This window comes from Apodemus sylvaticus, chromosome 18 (assembly GCF_947179515.1).
Source record: "Apodemus sylvaticus chromosome 18, mApoSyl1.1, whole genome shotgun sequence".
NCBI lineage: Eukaryota > Metazoa > Chordata > Mammalia > Rodentia > Muridae > Apodemus > Apodemus sylvaticus.
In genome coordinates this window covers 10636161-10648225 of record NC_067489.1, presented here as the reverse complement: position 1 = coordinate 10648225, position 12065 = coordinate 10636161, and positions in this window count along the sequence as shown.

Below are 12065 nucleotides of genomic sequence, written 5' to 3'. Positions count from 1 at the left end.
GCCCTGCTTCCTATCTCAGTGTAAAGCAACTGTTGTTGGCCCCCAGGGACCCTGCAGCCGCCTGTATGAATGCCTGCTGATTTACTTGCGCCTGCTGTTGCTACACCTGGAGCCCACAGGCTATGGGCAAGTGGACAGGCAAGGCTACAATAGTGCCAAGAAAATGAATGTGTGTCAGGGCTGGGGTTAATATCCCAAGCTGCCGGATCGGTGACCCTGGGTAACAGGCAGGTGCTGTTTTCTAACCAAAAGGGTGAGCATGCCGTGGAGAGCTGAGCCATCTCTCAAGTCTCCCTCTCTCCCCAAATCTGTCATAATTAGGGTGTTGAATGGTTGACCATCCACCTCAGAGCCACGCTGAGACTGAAAAGAGTGACTGTTAATAACCAATGCACGCCCAGAGATCCAGACAGCTGGTGCCCTGGCCACAGCCAGCTAGCTGATCTGCACAGCAGACACACCTACAGATGTATGTTTAACCTCACACCTGTGGCTCACCATGGTTGTCAGATTGATTGGTAGAGAGCCAACAAAGAGGCGTGCCTCTGTGTGTGTGTGTGTCTGTCTGTCTGTCTGTGTGTGTGTGTGTGTGTGTGTGTGTGTTCAAGAAGGTTTCATTGAGGTGGGGTGTCCCACCACAAATATGGGAGTGCTATTCCGTGGACTGGGGTTCTAGACTGTGTTCATCTCCATCTGTTTTCTCACTGCAGATGCATGACCAGATACGCCTCAGGCTCTTGCCTGGAAACCTCGGGTCCACTATGTATCCTCTCAAATTGTAACTATGTACCCACTCAAGGAAGCTCTCCCTCCCTTAGCGATTTGTTGGGCATTTTAATTCACCAACAAGGAACTAACATACTTATTAACTCCCAGCAATTGAGCAAATTATTTTCAAAAATCATAAATGATCCTAGCACACCCCAAAGAGCCCTTCTCTCCCTCTTTGCCCTTTGCTGCAATATCAGCTCTGTCCACAAGAGGGTGCACCAGGCCACTAGAAATCTCTTTTTCCCTGAGTTCTTCCCTAGCTGTGAGCTTTCTAAGAGCTCTACAATAGTGTGCAAAAGGAAAAAAAATTCTGGAACTTTAGTGTTATTACTCATAATCCTTTTTAACGTGGAATACATTTTCATTACCCCTGACCCCGGGACTGGCAAGTCATAGTAATTGTGTCTAACACACCCTGGGGCGTGATAAGCAACATTGTTTCTATGATTTTTAGAGGGCTATACAAAGAAAACCAAGAAAAACCTTAGAAATTTTTTTCTAGTGGTCCATATGAGTTTCCCAGTTTGTCTATGTGTTTATCCCAGATGCAGAGGAGTTTTTCATTACATGAGTAGCTTGTTTTCTATGGGCAAAAAGAATTTGGGGTGGTATAGGGAGTGTGGGCCTAGTATTGGGATGTAACTCCTCCAGGGAACACAGGGGCTCTTAAAGCCAATAGAAAGTCTTCATTTGCCAGCAGACCCAACTCACGTAGCCCTGAGTCCTACAGTTGTCAGTGTACACAAAAATGACATCCTGACTGACAAGCTTTGGTTAGCAAGAAAACAAGAAACGCCAAAAAGCAAGGTTGGTATATTTAGGAACTTTCCCAGGTCCTGAACTATGTGCTGGAGTGGGTTTTTGATGAATTTGGTCTTAGTTCCCACTCTGGAAGATGTTGGGGCCTATGTGATGGGTTTTAAGGTTATAATAATGTCCCTAACATGACGTCAGATGTACTAAGGACTTAGGGTCTACTAAGCTCTGGGGGCCTGTTACAGTAAGAGATGATCTACAAATACTCAGGCCTGCATTGTCACTCTTAAATGAGCCCCAAAGTCACTTCAATATGAGATGTTCCCAGCCCTGTCCTATAAAGTATTCCTTACTATGATAGGAGCCTAGACTTATACTATGTCTACTCTGATATCTGTGTGTTCGGGAGGGGGGGGCGGGGGGGATACTTCATACACACTTTAAAACCCGTTCAGCACCCTGCATCTGATGTGAGCTTGTCCCGCGACAGGACTGCAGAGTTAGGAAGCCGTGGAACCACGTGGGCTGTGGAGGTCCACCTAGACAGTGAGAGCCAGCTACAGAGAAAGTGAGAAGCCAACGGTGCTTTCAAGGATCAGTCTTGCTCTGTGTGAACTTAGAGCTGGGAACAAAGGCCTCTAAACCCTTGGAAACCATGGCGAAAGAATGCAGTGCTGGCCCTGGGAACAAACATAAATTCCAGGTTCTAATAGAAGGAAGGTATCTAGGAGATGACGTCTTCTTTGTTGAAGCCAGCAGTTCCACGCTCTGTCGACACACCCCTGTGCGAAGCCATGCTAGGAACACCATGAACTACAAATTCAGGGTGAGCTCAAGCCTGCTGTTAAGAAACAACCAAAGCAACTAGAACCACTGTCACTAGACTTCCCCAGAAGCAGAATTCTGTGCTGAATTAGTTGACCCATACCTATGAGCACTACTTAAATACTAATACATTTTTATCTGGTCACTGCTCATGTGATGTGCTCGTAAAATCTACTCATCTCTTGTGTATAAGCCCAGAGAGACAACGTGATTCTAAAGATGGTAAAGTACTACCCATTACTGCAGACATGGAAACTAACCCACACTGAACCAGTAGCATCCTCACCTGCAGCTCCTGGAAACTCCAGTCTACCAGGTTCAGCCTCTAGGATGCCCCACAGAGACATGTCTCAGCCTACACTGAACCAAGATGTGAACAAATCCTTAGCTTTCTCCACATCCTGCAGCACCTGGGCTCTGTACTGTGCCATAAACGATGGTTGCAATTTGCAAACAGGCTCATCATAAGGAAAGGCTGCACAGGTAGACCAGTGGCAAGGATAACACACTTGGTGTTCTTGACCTAAATATAATCAGACAGGCAGACAGACATACAGACTGACTGTCTTCAGGACACTGATATTGGGAGTTGAATGGGCTGTTACAGGAACAGGTATACCCCAGAAAGTCATGACTGTGGGCAAGGGAGAATTTCTATAAACAAGATGAATTATGTCTAGCATCTTGAAACCATTCTCCTTGGCCACAGAATAATAAGAAAAATGCCACCCAAGGCTGAGTGGGCGGTTTGGGGTGGGGCGGTCAACATCCTGAAAGGGTTTTCTAGACAAAACCAATGCGATAGTTTTACATCTTGGTGAATACAAAGTCAAAGCAAACGCCAGCGTGAAATGAAGAAGATGTATTACCTGTAGCAGGAAAGAAAGGACAGGCAGCGATTTCCAAAGCATCTGATGCCTTCCTTGGAGAAAGTGCCTGGAGCTGTTTGGGAGGCCAGCACACATGCACTATAGAGGTGGGCACGTCCTGAGCATGCGCAAATCAAGGTTATCTTTGAGAAAGAAAGATGGTCGATGTATTTCTGGGCATGCTCTGATTTTTAGATATGGCAGAGCTATTTAGCATGCTGAGCATGTGACATAAAACTTCTAAAGGCTGAGTTAATATAGGAGTTTGCCTGTGATGGGGCCTGCTTCACAGCTTGTCTCTGCTGCTTAAAGTTTTCTGTGATCTGATCACCAGTCCAGTGTCAGATTGATCATATATATATATATATATATACATATACATATACATATACATATACATATACATATACATATACATATATGTGTGTGTATGTGTGTGTATATATATGTGTGTATATATGTGTGTAAATATATGTGTGTGTATATATATGTGTGTGTATATATATTTGTGTGTATATATGTGTGTATATATATATGTGTGTATATATGTGTGTGTATATATATGTGTGTGTATATATATGTGTATTTATATGTGTATATATGTGTGTGTATTTATGTGTGTATATATATGTGTGTGTATATATGTGTGTGTATATATGTGTGTGCATATATGTGTGTATATATGTGTGTGTATATATATGTGTGTATGTATATATGTGTGTGTACATATGTGTATATATATATGTGTGTGTATATATGTGTGTGTATATATGTGTGTATATATGTGTGTGTATGTATATATATGTGTGTGTGCATATATGTGTGTATATGTGTGTGTGCATATATATATGTGTGTGTGTATATGTGTGTGTATACATATGTGTATATATATATATGTGTGTGTGTGTATATATACACACACACACACCACACATACATCATCATGGCCTGCACTGTGTTGAAAAAAAATACACGTCATGTTATTTGGCCAGCATTTACTGTGCATACATACTTGTAAAATGTACCTAAAATATTCTGAAAGGCTGAAGAGAGGGCTCATTGGATAAATCACTTGCCACATAGTCTGAGGCTCTAAGTTCAAATCCTCTCAACTTACCTAAGCTGGGCACGGCAGCAATGGGCTGCAAGTCAAGTGCCCCTCCGGGTGGGAGCAGAAACAGGAGACACCATGGAAGCTTGTAGCCGACTAAGCCGCAACATACAGAGTGATAAACAATAGCAAAAAAAGAGGCCCTGTCTCAAACGAGGAGGAAAGCAAGAAACAAAACCCGAGGGTACCCCCATCAAATTCACATGCACACTGTGGCACACACAGACACGAGTACATACACACTCACAGAAACACTCGCATGCGCGCGCACAGTCAAAAGAACTGCAAATATGGCATTATGATTTTCATTTGTTCTTAGTAACTTCATTGTTGTTTAATATACTTGTCTCTGTTTCAATATCCTGAAATCTCTTCATGTTTGCCCTAAAGGATGCAGTGCGCTGTAATCACCAGCAGGCGGCGGTGTTGGACTTAAAGAAGCACCACACAGCCTTAGGACTGAGATCTCCAACAGCTGTGGAAAATCCACAGCCTGTTACATCATTGCAGACACCGCAAAACCATTTGTGAGCATTTGGTGCCACCTGCCTGCTTTACAGTCGAGAATCCACAGAACTTGCAGAGCCGTTCTAACTTGGACCCAAACTGGAGAAAACAAAACGCCATGGGAAACTACAAAAGCTTTCCGAATGTATGTCCGTGGCCCCAAGGCCGTAGCGCAGAGGCCCTAACCCAGGTGCCCCAAGGCAGAGGCCCTATCTCAGGTGTCTGTGCCCCCACCACCTGCTGCAGAGGCCCTATCCCAGGTGTCTGGGTCCCCAACACCTGCTGCAGAGGCCCTATCCCAGGTGTCTGGGTCCCCAACACCTGCTGCAGAGACCCTAACCCATGCGTGTGCATCCCCAACACCTGCTGCAGAGTCCCAAACTCAGGAGTGTGCACCCCCAAAGCCAGATACAGGGGCCCTAACCCAGGAATCTGCCCCCCCAAAGCCTGCTGCAGAGACCCTAATCCAAGCGTGTTCATCCCCAGAGCCCGGGGAAGATGTCCTAAGCCAGGAGTCTGCGCCCCCGGAGCCAGGGGCAGATGCCCGAAGCCGGGACTCTGTGCTCCCAAAGCTGGGCGCAGAGGCGTTAACCCATCTGTCTACGCCCCAAAGCCAGATACAGAGGCCCAAACCCAAGAGCGTGCACCCCCAAAGCCGGAAAAAGAGGCCAAAACCCAGGAGCGTGCACCCCCAAAGCCGGAAAAAGAGGCCCAAATCCAGGAGCGTGCACCCTCGAAGCAGGGTTCAGAGGACCAAACCAAGGAGTGTGCACCCCCGAAGTGTTGTATAGAGACCCTAATCCAGGAGTGTACATCCCCGAAGTGTTGTACAGCGGTCCAAAGCCAGGCGTGTGCATCCCCGAAGTGTTGTACAGAGGTCCAAAGCCAGGCGTGTGCATCCCCGAAGTGTTGTACAGAGGTCCAAAGCCCGGCGTGTGTATCCCCGAAGCGGAGTACAGATGCCCAAAGCCCGGCGGGTGTATCCCCGAAGCGGAGTACAGATGCCCAAAACCAGGCATGTGCATCCCCGAAGCGGAGTACAGAGGCCCAAAACCAGGCATGTGCATCCCCGAAGCGGAGTACAGATGCCCAAAACCAGGCATGTGTATCCCCGAAGCGGAGTACAGAGGGCCAGACCTAGGAGAGTGCACCCCGCAAAGCAGAAACCAGAGGCTAGGTGCTGTACCTGGAAAGGGTCTTAGACTGCTGAGAGTGGGTGTTCCGGGTGGTCCAGGGTAGAGTGGAATGTGGGCTGTACGGTCCATTATCGGCACTACAATAATCTGTGTGTGATGCTCCATTGTGGCAACCTGAGGAGGTATCTGGGACAAGTTACCAGCAAGTCAGCATGGGCACAGGCTGTGGAGACACTGTGTGGCAAAACGCACTTAGCAGGTGAAATAAACTGCATTTTAGACAGCCTGCCAGCGGGTCCTGGTATGCTTTGACCTCCTGGGGGTTGCGCGGTGGGTGGGCGCCTGGGTGCCACACGCAACTCCCTGTGAGAGGCTCAGGATGAAGGCAGTGGCGAGAAGACAGCTCCGTAAGGCACAGGGGTGATGTAGAAGATGTGGGAGAGGGGTCCTTGCTCTCTCAGTGCCAGCCCACATTTTCCTCAGACACTCTCGGACCCATGAAGTAGAGTAGAACAACTCTGTGCGCGCTGTTCAGGGTATGTTGAGACTCTGTCTCTTGTTAAGCTTGTTAGCCTCCTCTACCCAAGAATATGCAACCAAAGTCAGTGTCAGGAGACCCCGACACAAGTACCCTGCAGGGTCAGGGTAGCACCGCCCCTGGCTTCTCTCTTCTCCCTCAGCAGCACTGTGTAGAACAAACCTCAAAATGGCTCCTTCTCTGCCACAACTGCGGACTTTAACACTCACAGTTCCCTGTGGGGCTTTCCTCTTCATCCATCCACGACACGTAAACCACCAGGGTTGTGGTACCCACCCCATGCTCAGGTGAGGTTGTGAGACAACAAGATCCCCAAGGGCCGCCCCCACCCCCACCCCCACCCCCTATGGAGCTGCTATGGCTTGGATATGGAATGTTGAAGGCTTTGCCCCCAGTGGGTAAGTCAAGTCACCAGAGGTGACTCCAGGCTGCAGTCTTGGGCCCCTAAAGCCAAGCGAGCACGTGGTAAAGTATTCGTGGTCAGGCTCAGTGTTGATCAGTTTTCTGACAAAGGTTTCAGACATTGAGTTCTCTGGAGCACGAGATTGTGTGAACTACGTGGTGCCTATAGAACGGCCAGGAGCTGTGATTGGATCATGAAGGTGAACGTGAAGGAGATGCTTGGGTGCGGGTTGTGTGTGTTGGGGGCAGGGGGGGAATTGGTCCTATCTGTGGGGCACGGGATGTCCTCATTTGGAGGACTGTGGTGGTATCCTAAGGAAGAAGACAAAGCCAAGTCCTAGTGCCTCAAATGAAACCTACCTGGAATCTGAGAGGAAGGGCTCCACACCTAAGAGAGACAGAGCTCAACGCTACAATGAAAAGCACATGGCCAACCTTGGTACCCAAAGGTGAACTTACCTGGTTCTCTTGGCCTGGTTCCCTCCCATGTTTGCCAGCAGAGGATTGGGTGCTGCAGGGTGGGGTATGAGTGACAAGGAAGATGAAGACCAGAGGAGTAGTTGGAGACTCTGAGTAAAGGGTCCAGCAGCTGGACAAAGCGGGCCAGGCACAGCATCCGGACATGTGGGTACCACTGTGTCTGATGGGCAGCGTTACAGAGAAAGGCTTCGTGATGCTCTCCTGCACTGCACTACTGGAAGGGCAGGAAGGATCGGAATCAGCCGTGCCTTGAGAAGAGGTAGGGAGGTGCCTTATCTGAAACCACGGCTCTGACCTTGCAAGGGATGGTAGATTTCAGAAGTGGAGGTTATAACAGGTTGGGGGAATTGTGGGGCCTTTGACCCAGAGTTCCTAAGAAGCATGGAAGTGCAGCTCCCTGGTCCCCTCTCTGTGATTGTTTCTCCATACCTCCTGGACCTCAGGGGTGGGGGATGGGGCTCTTGTCCTTGAGTGGTCACAGCAGATGCTCAAGACACGACTTTTACCTCAGCCACCACCACCTGAGGCATCTTGGGAAACTCTGGTCCAAGCCAGGCAAGCCTCAGTGAACTTCAGATGACCCTGCTCACGGGAGCAGCTTGCCAGTGCATGATTGGTGACATCCCAGGCTTGTGATTGGTCCTTACATGAGTCTTTGTCTGTCTTTTTGTGTTTTTTGAGAAAGGGTTGTTCTGTATAACAGCCCTGGCTGTCCTGGAACTCACCCTGTAGACCAGGTTGGCCCTGAACTCACAGAGATCTGCCTCTGCCTCCCAAGTTTTGGGATTAAAGGCATGTGATGCCACCCAGCTCTTAAATGAGTCTAAAGAGCGGTGTGGTGGAAACTATGCACGTCCGAGTCTGAGGCTGCTGGAATCACAGCTAAGCAGAACTTTACTGCCTTCCCCCTTTCCGATGAACAGATGATTTCTCAGCGTAGACAGATTCAGCTAGGGGGCACGTGTGTCCTATATAATCCTACCCCTGTGTAGGGTCAGTAAAGGCCTCTCCTCAGTGGTCCATTGTTACCTGCTCATCTCTTTAGAGTGGGCTGAGCTGGTGAAACTCTGGGCTCCCAGTTCCAGGCACCCAGGAATAGCAGCTAGAAGGTCACTGGAGAGAGCCCCGAGGCTGTATGCCTTCAGTTCACTCCCCCAGGAGGCAGCTGAAGGCTTCCAGAAAGACAGCAGAGACTGTAGGGACTACAGCCCAAGGTGAGTGCGCAGAGATCCCGGGAGAACCGCAGCCTGTGAACAGCAGAGCACCAGGGAGCTTCCAAGGGTTGAGAGCCGTGAAGTCTGCAGCCTGGAGCAAAACCTGCTACCCGGCACCAAAGCTGGAGTACCACACACCATTGTGGAAAGCCTAACGCTCGCTCTGACGGGCCCTAGCTTGGAAAACTCGGAGCTGTAAGCTAGGGCCAAGGGCTCAGTGTCGTCGGCACTCTGGAAGCCTCTGCAGTCTACTGCATCTGAATAAAGCAGATGGACCCAGCTGTGGCTGTCTCAGGCTGAGCGGGGCTCCAGGCAGACACAGTCCTAGCCCTGGCTGCTCTCCCGCCTGCATCCCACACGCTTGGGTTCCCCCTCTCCTCTCCCATATTCAGTGACTGGTGTAAATTATGACTTGCCATTTGTCCATCCATCTCAGAACCCAGACCTCTGATGGAAAAGCATTTGGACTGGACTGAGGAAATTATCAGTGATGGAGACAGAGAGACAGAGAGAGACAGAGAAAGAGAGAGACAGAGACAGACACAGAGAGAGACACAGATAGACAGACAGACAGACTTGGAGAAAGAGAGGGACTAGGAGAGAGAGTTTAAAGACAGACCAATGAATCATCAGAGACAAAGACAAAGACCATAGAGGAGCTGGCAAGAGACATCTGGTTCTTAGGATAAGATCTGTGAAAGACCAAGGATCTGGCTATCGATGCACTCGGTCTTGGCTTCTCCTGAACAGGACTCCCAACAACTCCGGGAGCCCCTAACTGGTCGTTCATGGCAGATCATTCCCTTTCTCCATGAGGGCTTTCTGGAACAACAGACGCCACTAAGGCTCTCAGTCTGCTCCCAGTGACATCCGGCCAGAGCAGGGGAAATCCGATTGGAGGATCAGGCAGAGAAAGAGCATTTGTCCACCCAGCAGCCTCCACTGTCCTCCCGCGGCACAGGACAATGGGCACTTCTCTGCCGATTTTCAGTTCTCAGTTGGACAGAGGGTAAACTGTGGCAGGCAAGACCTACCAAAGAAAGTGGCTTGTGTACAGAGTGTGCCCGGGGCTCAGTGATGTCATGCTAAACCCTGGTAGGAAAGGAACTGGGAGCATAAGCGGGCGTGGGAGTGGTGGGGGTGGTGGGGGTGGTGGGGTGGGGGTGGGGCAACAGGAAAAGTACAAGGAGGAAGCAGATTTCCACAGACTGAGCTGCCTTCAGGTCATGGGCCCTGGACCAGCCACCGCTGGGGTTGGGGTAGTCACTCCAGGATGTTGAGGCCTACACTGTCCTGCACACACCTGGCTTGCTGTTGCTGCCAACCCATGAAGTAAATTCCCACACTGGGCTCCAGAGCACTGGTGGGGAGTGGGGTGTAAAATCCAAGGTCTCAAGGCCCAAGGTCTGTATCACACCAAGAAGCTTACTGGAAATCTGGGCGTGGTGGCGTGCACCTTTGATCCCAGCACTTGGGAGGTAGAGGCGGAAGCCAGTGGATTTCCATGTTCAAGGCTAGCCTGGTCTGCAGAACAAGTTCCAGGGGCAGCCTGGGATACCACAAAGAAACCTTGTCTCAAGGGTGTGCTGACAGGGGCTTTTCCCCTATAAGAGTCAAAGGTCAAGCAGCATTTTAAGTATAAATGTTCTGAGTAGCAGGAGGGTGAGTATTCAGCTCTTGACCTCATAGATCCCAGGAAGGCCTTTGAAAGGAGCAGTGGGTTGTTTTTTTTTCCTGGTGGTTGTTAAGTTCACAAACTTACTGCTCCCTCCATATTTTAGATAATAAGTATGCAATGAAAGCAAAATAGAACAGTCCCATAAGGCTGTACAACCAAGATTAATATGGAATTCATGGACAAACAGATAGACTCAGGGATGTCTGACCAGTCAGGGTACCCCAGGGTAGCTATGAATACAGCTCAACACAAAACAGTAAACTCACTAAAAGGTTGATCACCCGCCACCCTTTTAGAGTCTTTATTTTTAATATTTGTTATTGTTTCCTATTTGTATCCCCTGTATGTACTGGTGGTGGGCACATTAGAGGTCAGAGGGCATTACGAATCATGGGGCTGATTCTCTCCTTCATGTGGCTTCCAGGGACTGGCTCTGCAAGTTCTCCAGCCTTTCATCACAGAGCAGCAAGTGCCGTACCCTGAGTCATTCCGCCACCTTATTTTTGTTTTTTGAAACACAGCCTCTCACTGAGAGAGCACATCAGCTCTGTGGCTACCGATGAACTCCGGGACCCTCCTGGTTTCCTTCCTCTTCTCATCAGTGTGATGGCAGGCTCGCCCCACTGCAGCCGGCTTTTACACGGGGGTGGGGGTGGGGTGGAGATCATGCTCCTGTGGCGAGCACTTTATTGACTAAGCTGTCTGTCCGGCCTGTAATCAATTTTCAAACCTCAACTGTGCAGTTCTTGAGGGTAAACTTTGAAGGTGACAGCCTATCATAATGTCAGGAGGTTGGGCATATCTGATTGTTCATCTCACGGATCTCGGCTTTGTCCAGGTGAGCCCGATATTCTGCCTCAAGGTTTCCTCAGGTTTGAGTAATTGTCTTCCCTCATCTGGAGGGTGAGGAGGTTCAGAGGTCTTGACAAGAGCATGGGGGTTTGAAGGCAAAAATCCCAAAATCCTTTTTTTTTTTTTTTTTTTTTGGTTTGTTGAGACAGGGTTTCTCTGTGTATCCCTGGCTATCCTGGAACTCACTCTGTAGAACAGGCTGGCTTCAGACTCAGAAATCTGCCTGCCTCTGCTTCCCAAGTGCTGGGATTAAAGGTTTGTGTCACCACTGCCAGGCAAATGTGTAGCCCAGGCTGGCCTCGAACTTGTGATCCTCCTGCCTCTGCCTCCTTCAGTAAATCCTTCTGGCATGCGCCACCACTACTGACTTGAAGGAAAAATAAAAGAGAGGGTTAGCCATCTGCATTAAGTGGTGTCGTAAGTCCAGGAATCTCTGTGACAATTCTTTACAAGAATACATCTCATATTATGCAGTCAGTGACTACATAATAGTTGCGTGTGCATTTGATTTCTAGGCTACCGTACTCCTGTGTTAGGATGGAGTCTCTGCACTCAGTGTCTGTGGGCAGCTCACTGCACAGCTGTAGTGTCTGAGCAGAAGCTGGCCCTCCCTGTCCATGACCTCTTAGGTGTCATTAGGTCTGGACCTGACCTGGTCGCCTGAATTCTCAATGTCACCTCCTCTGTTCATCCCTTGCCTGGAGCCTGCACTTCACTGGAGCATCTGTCACAGCCTTGTTTGGGTCATGCACTGGGACGTGGTTTTACATACACTATAGTAAAAGAGCACACAGCTGCTAAGATGCTCAGCTGGTAAGGGCACTTGCTGCCAAGCCTGCCAACCTGAGTCTATGCCCTTGGTACTCACATGGTGGAAGAAGAGGACTGGCTCCCACAAGCTCTCCCCGGCACACACACGCACAGTG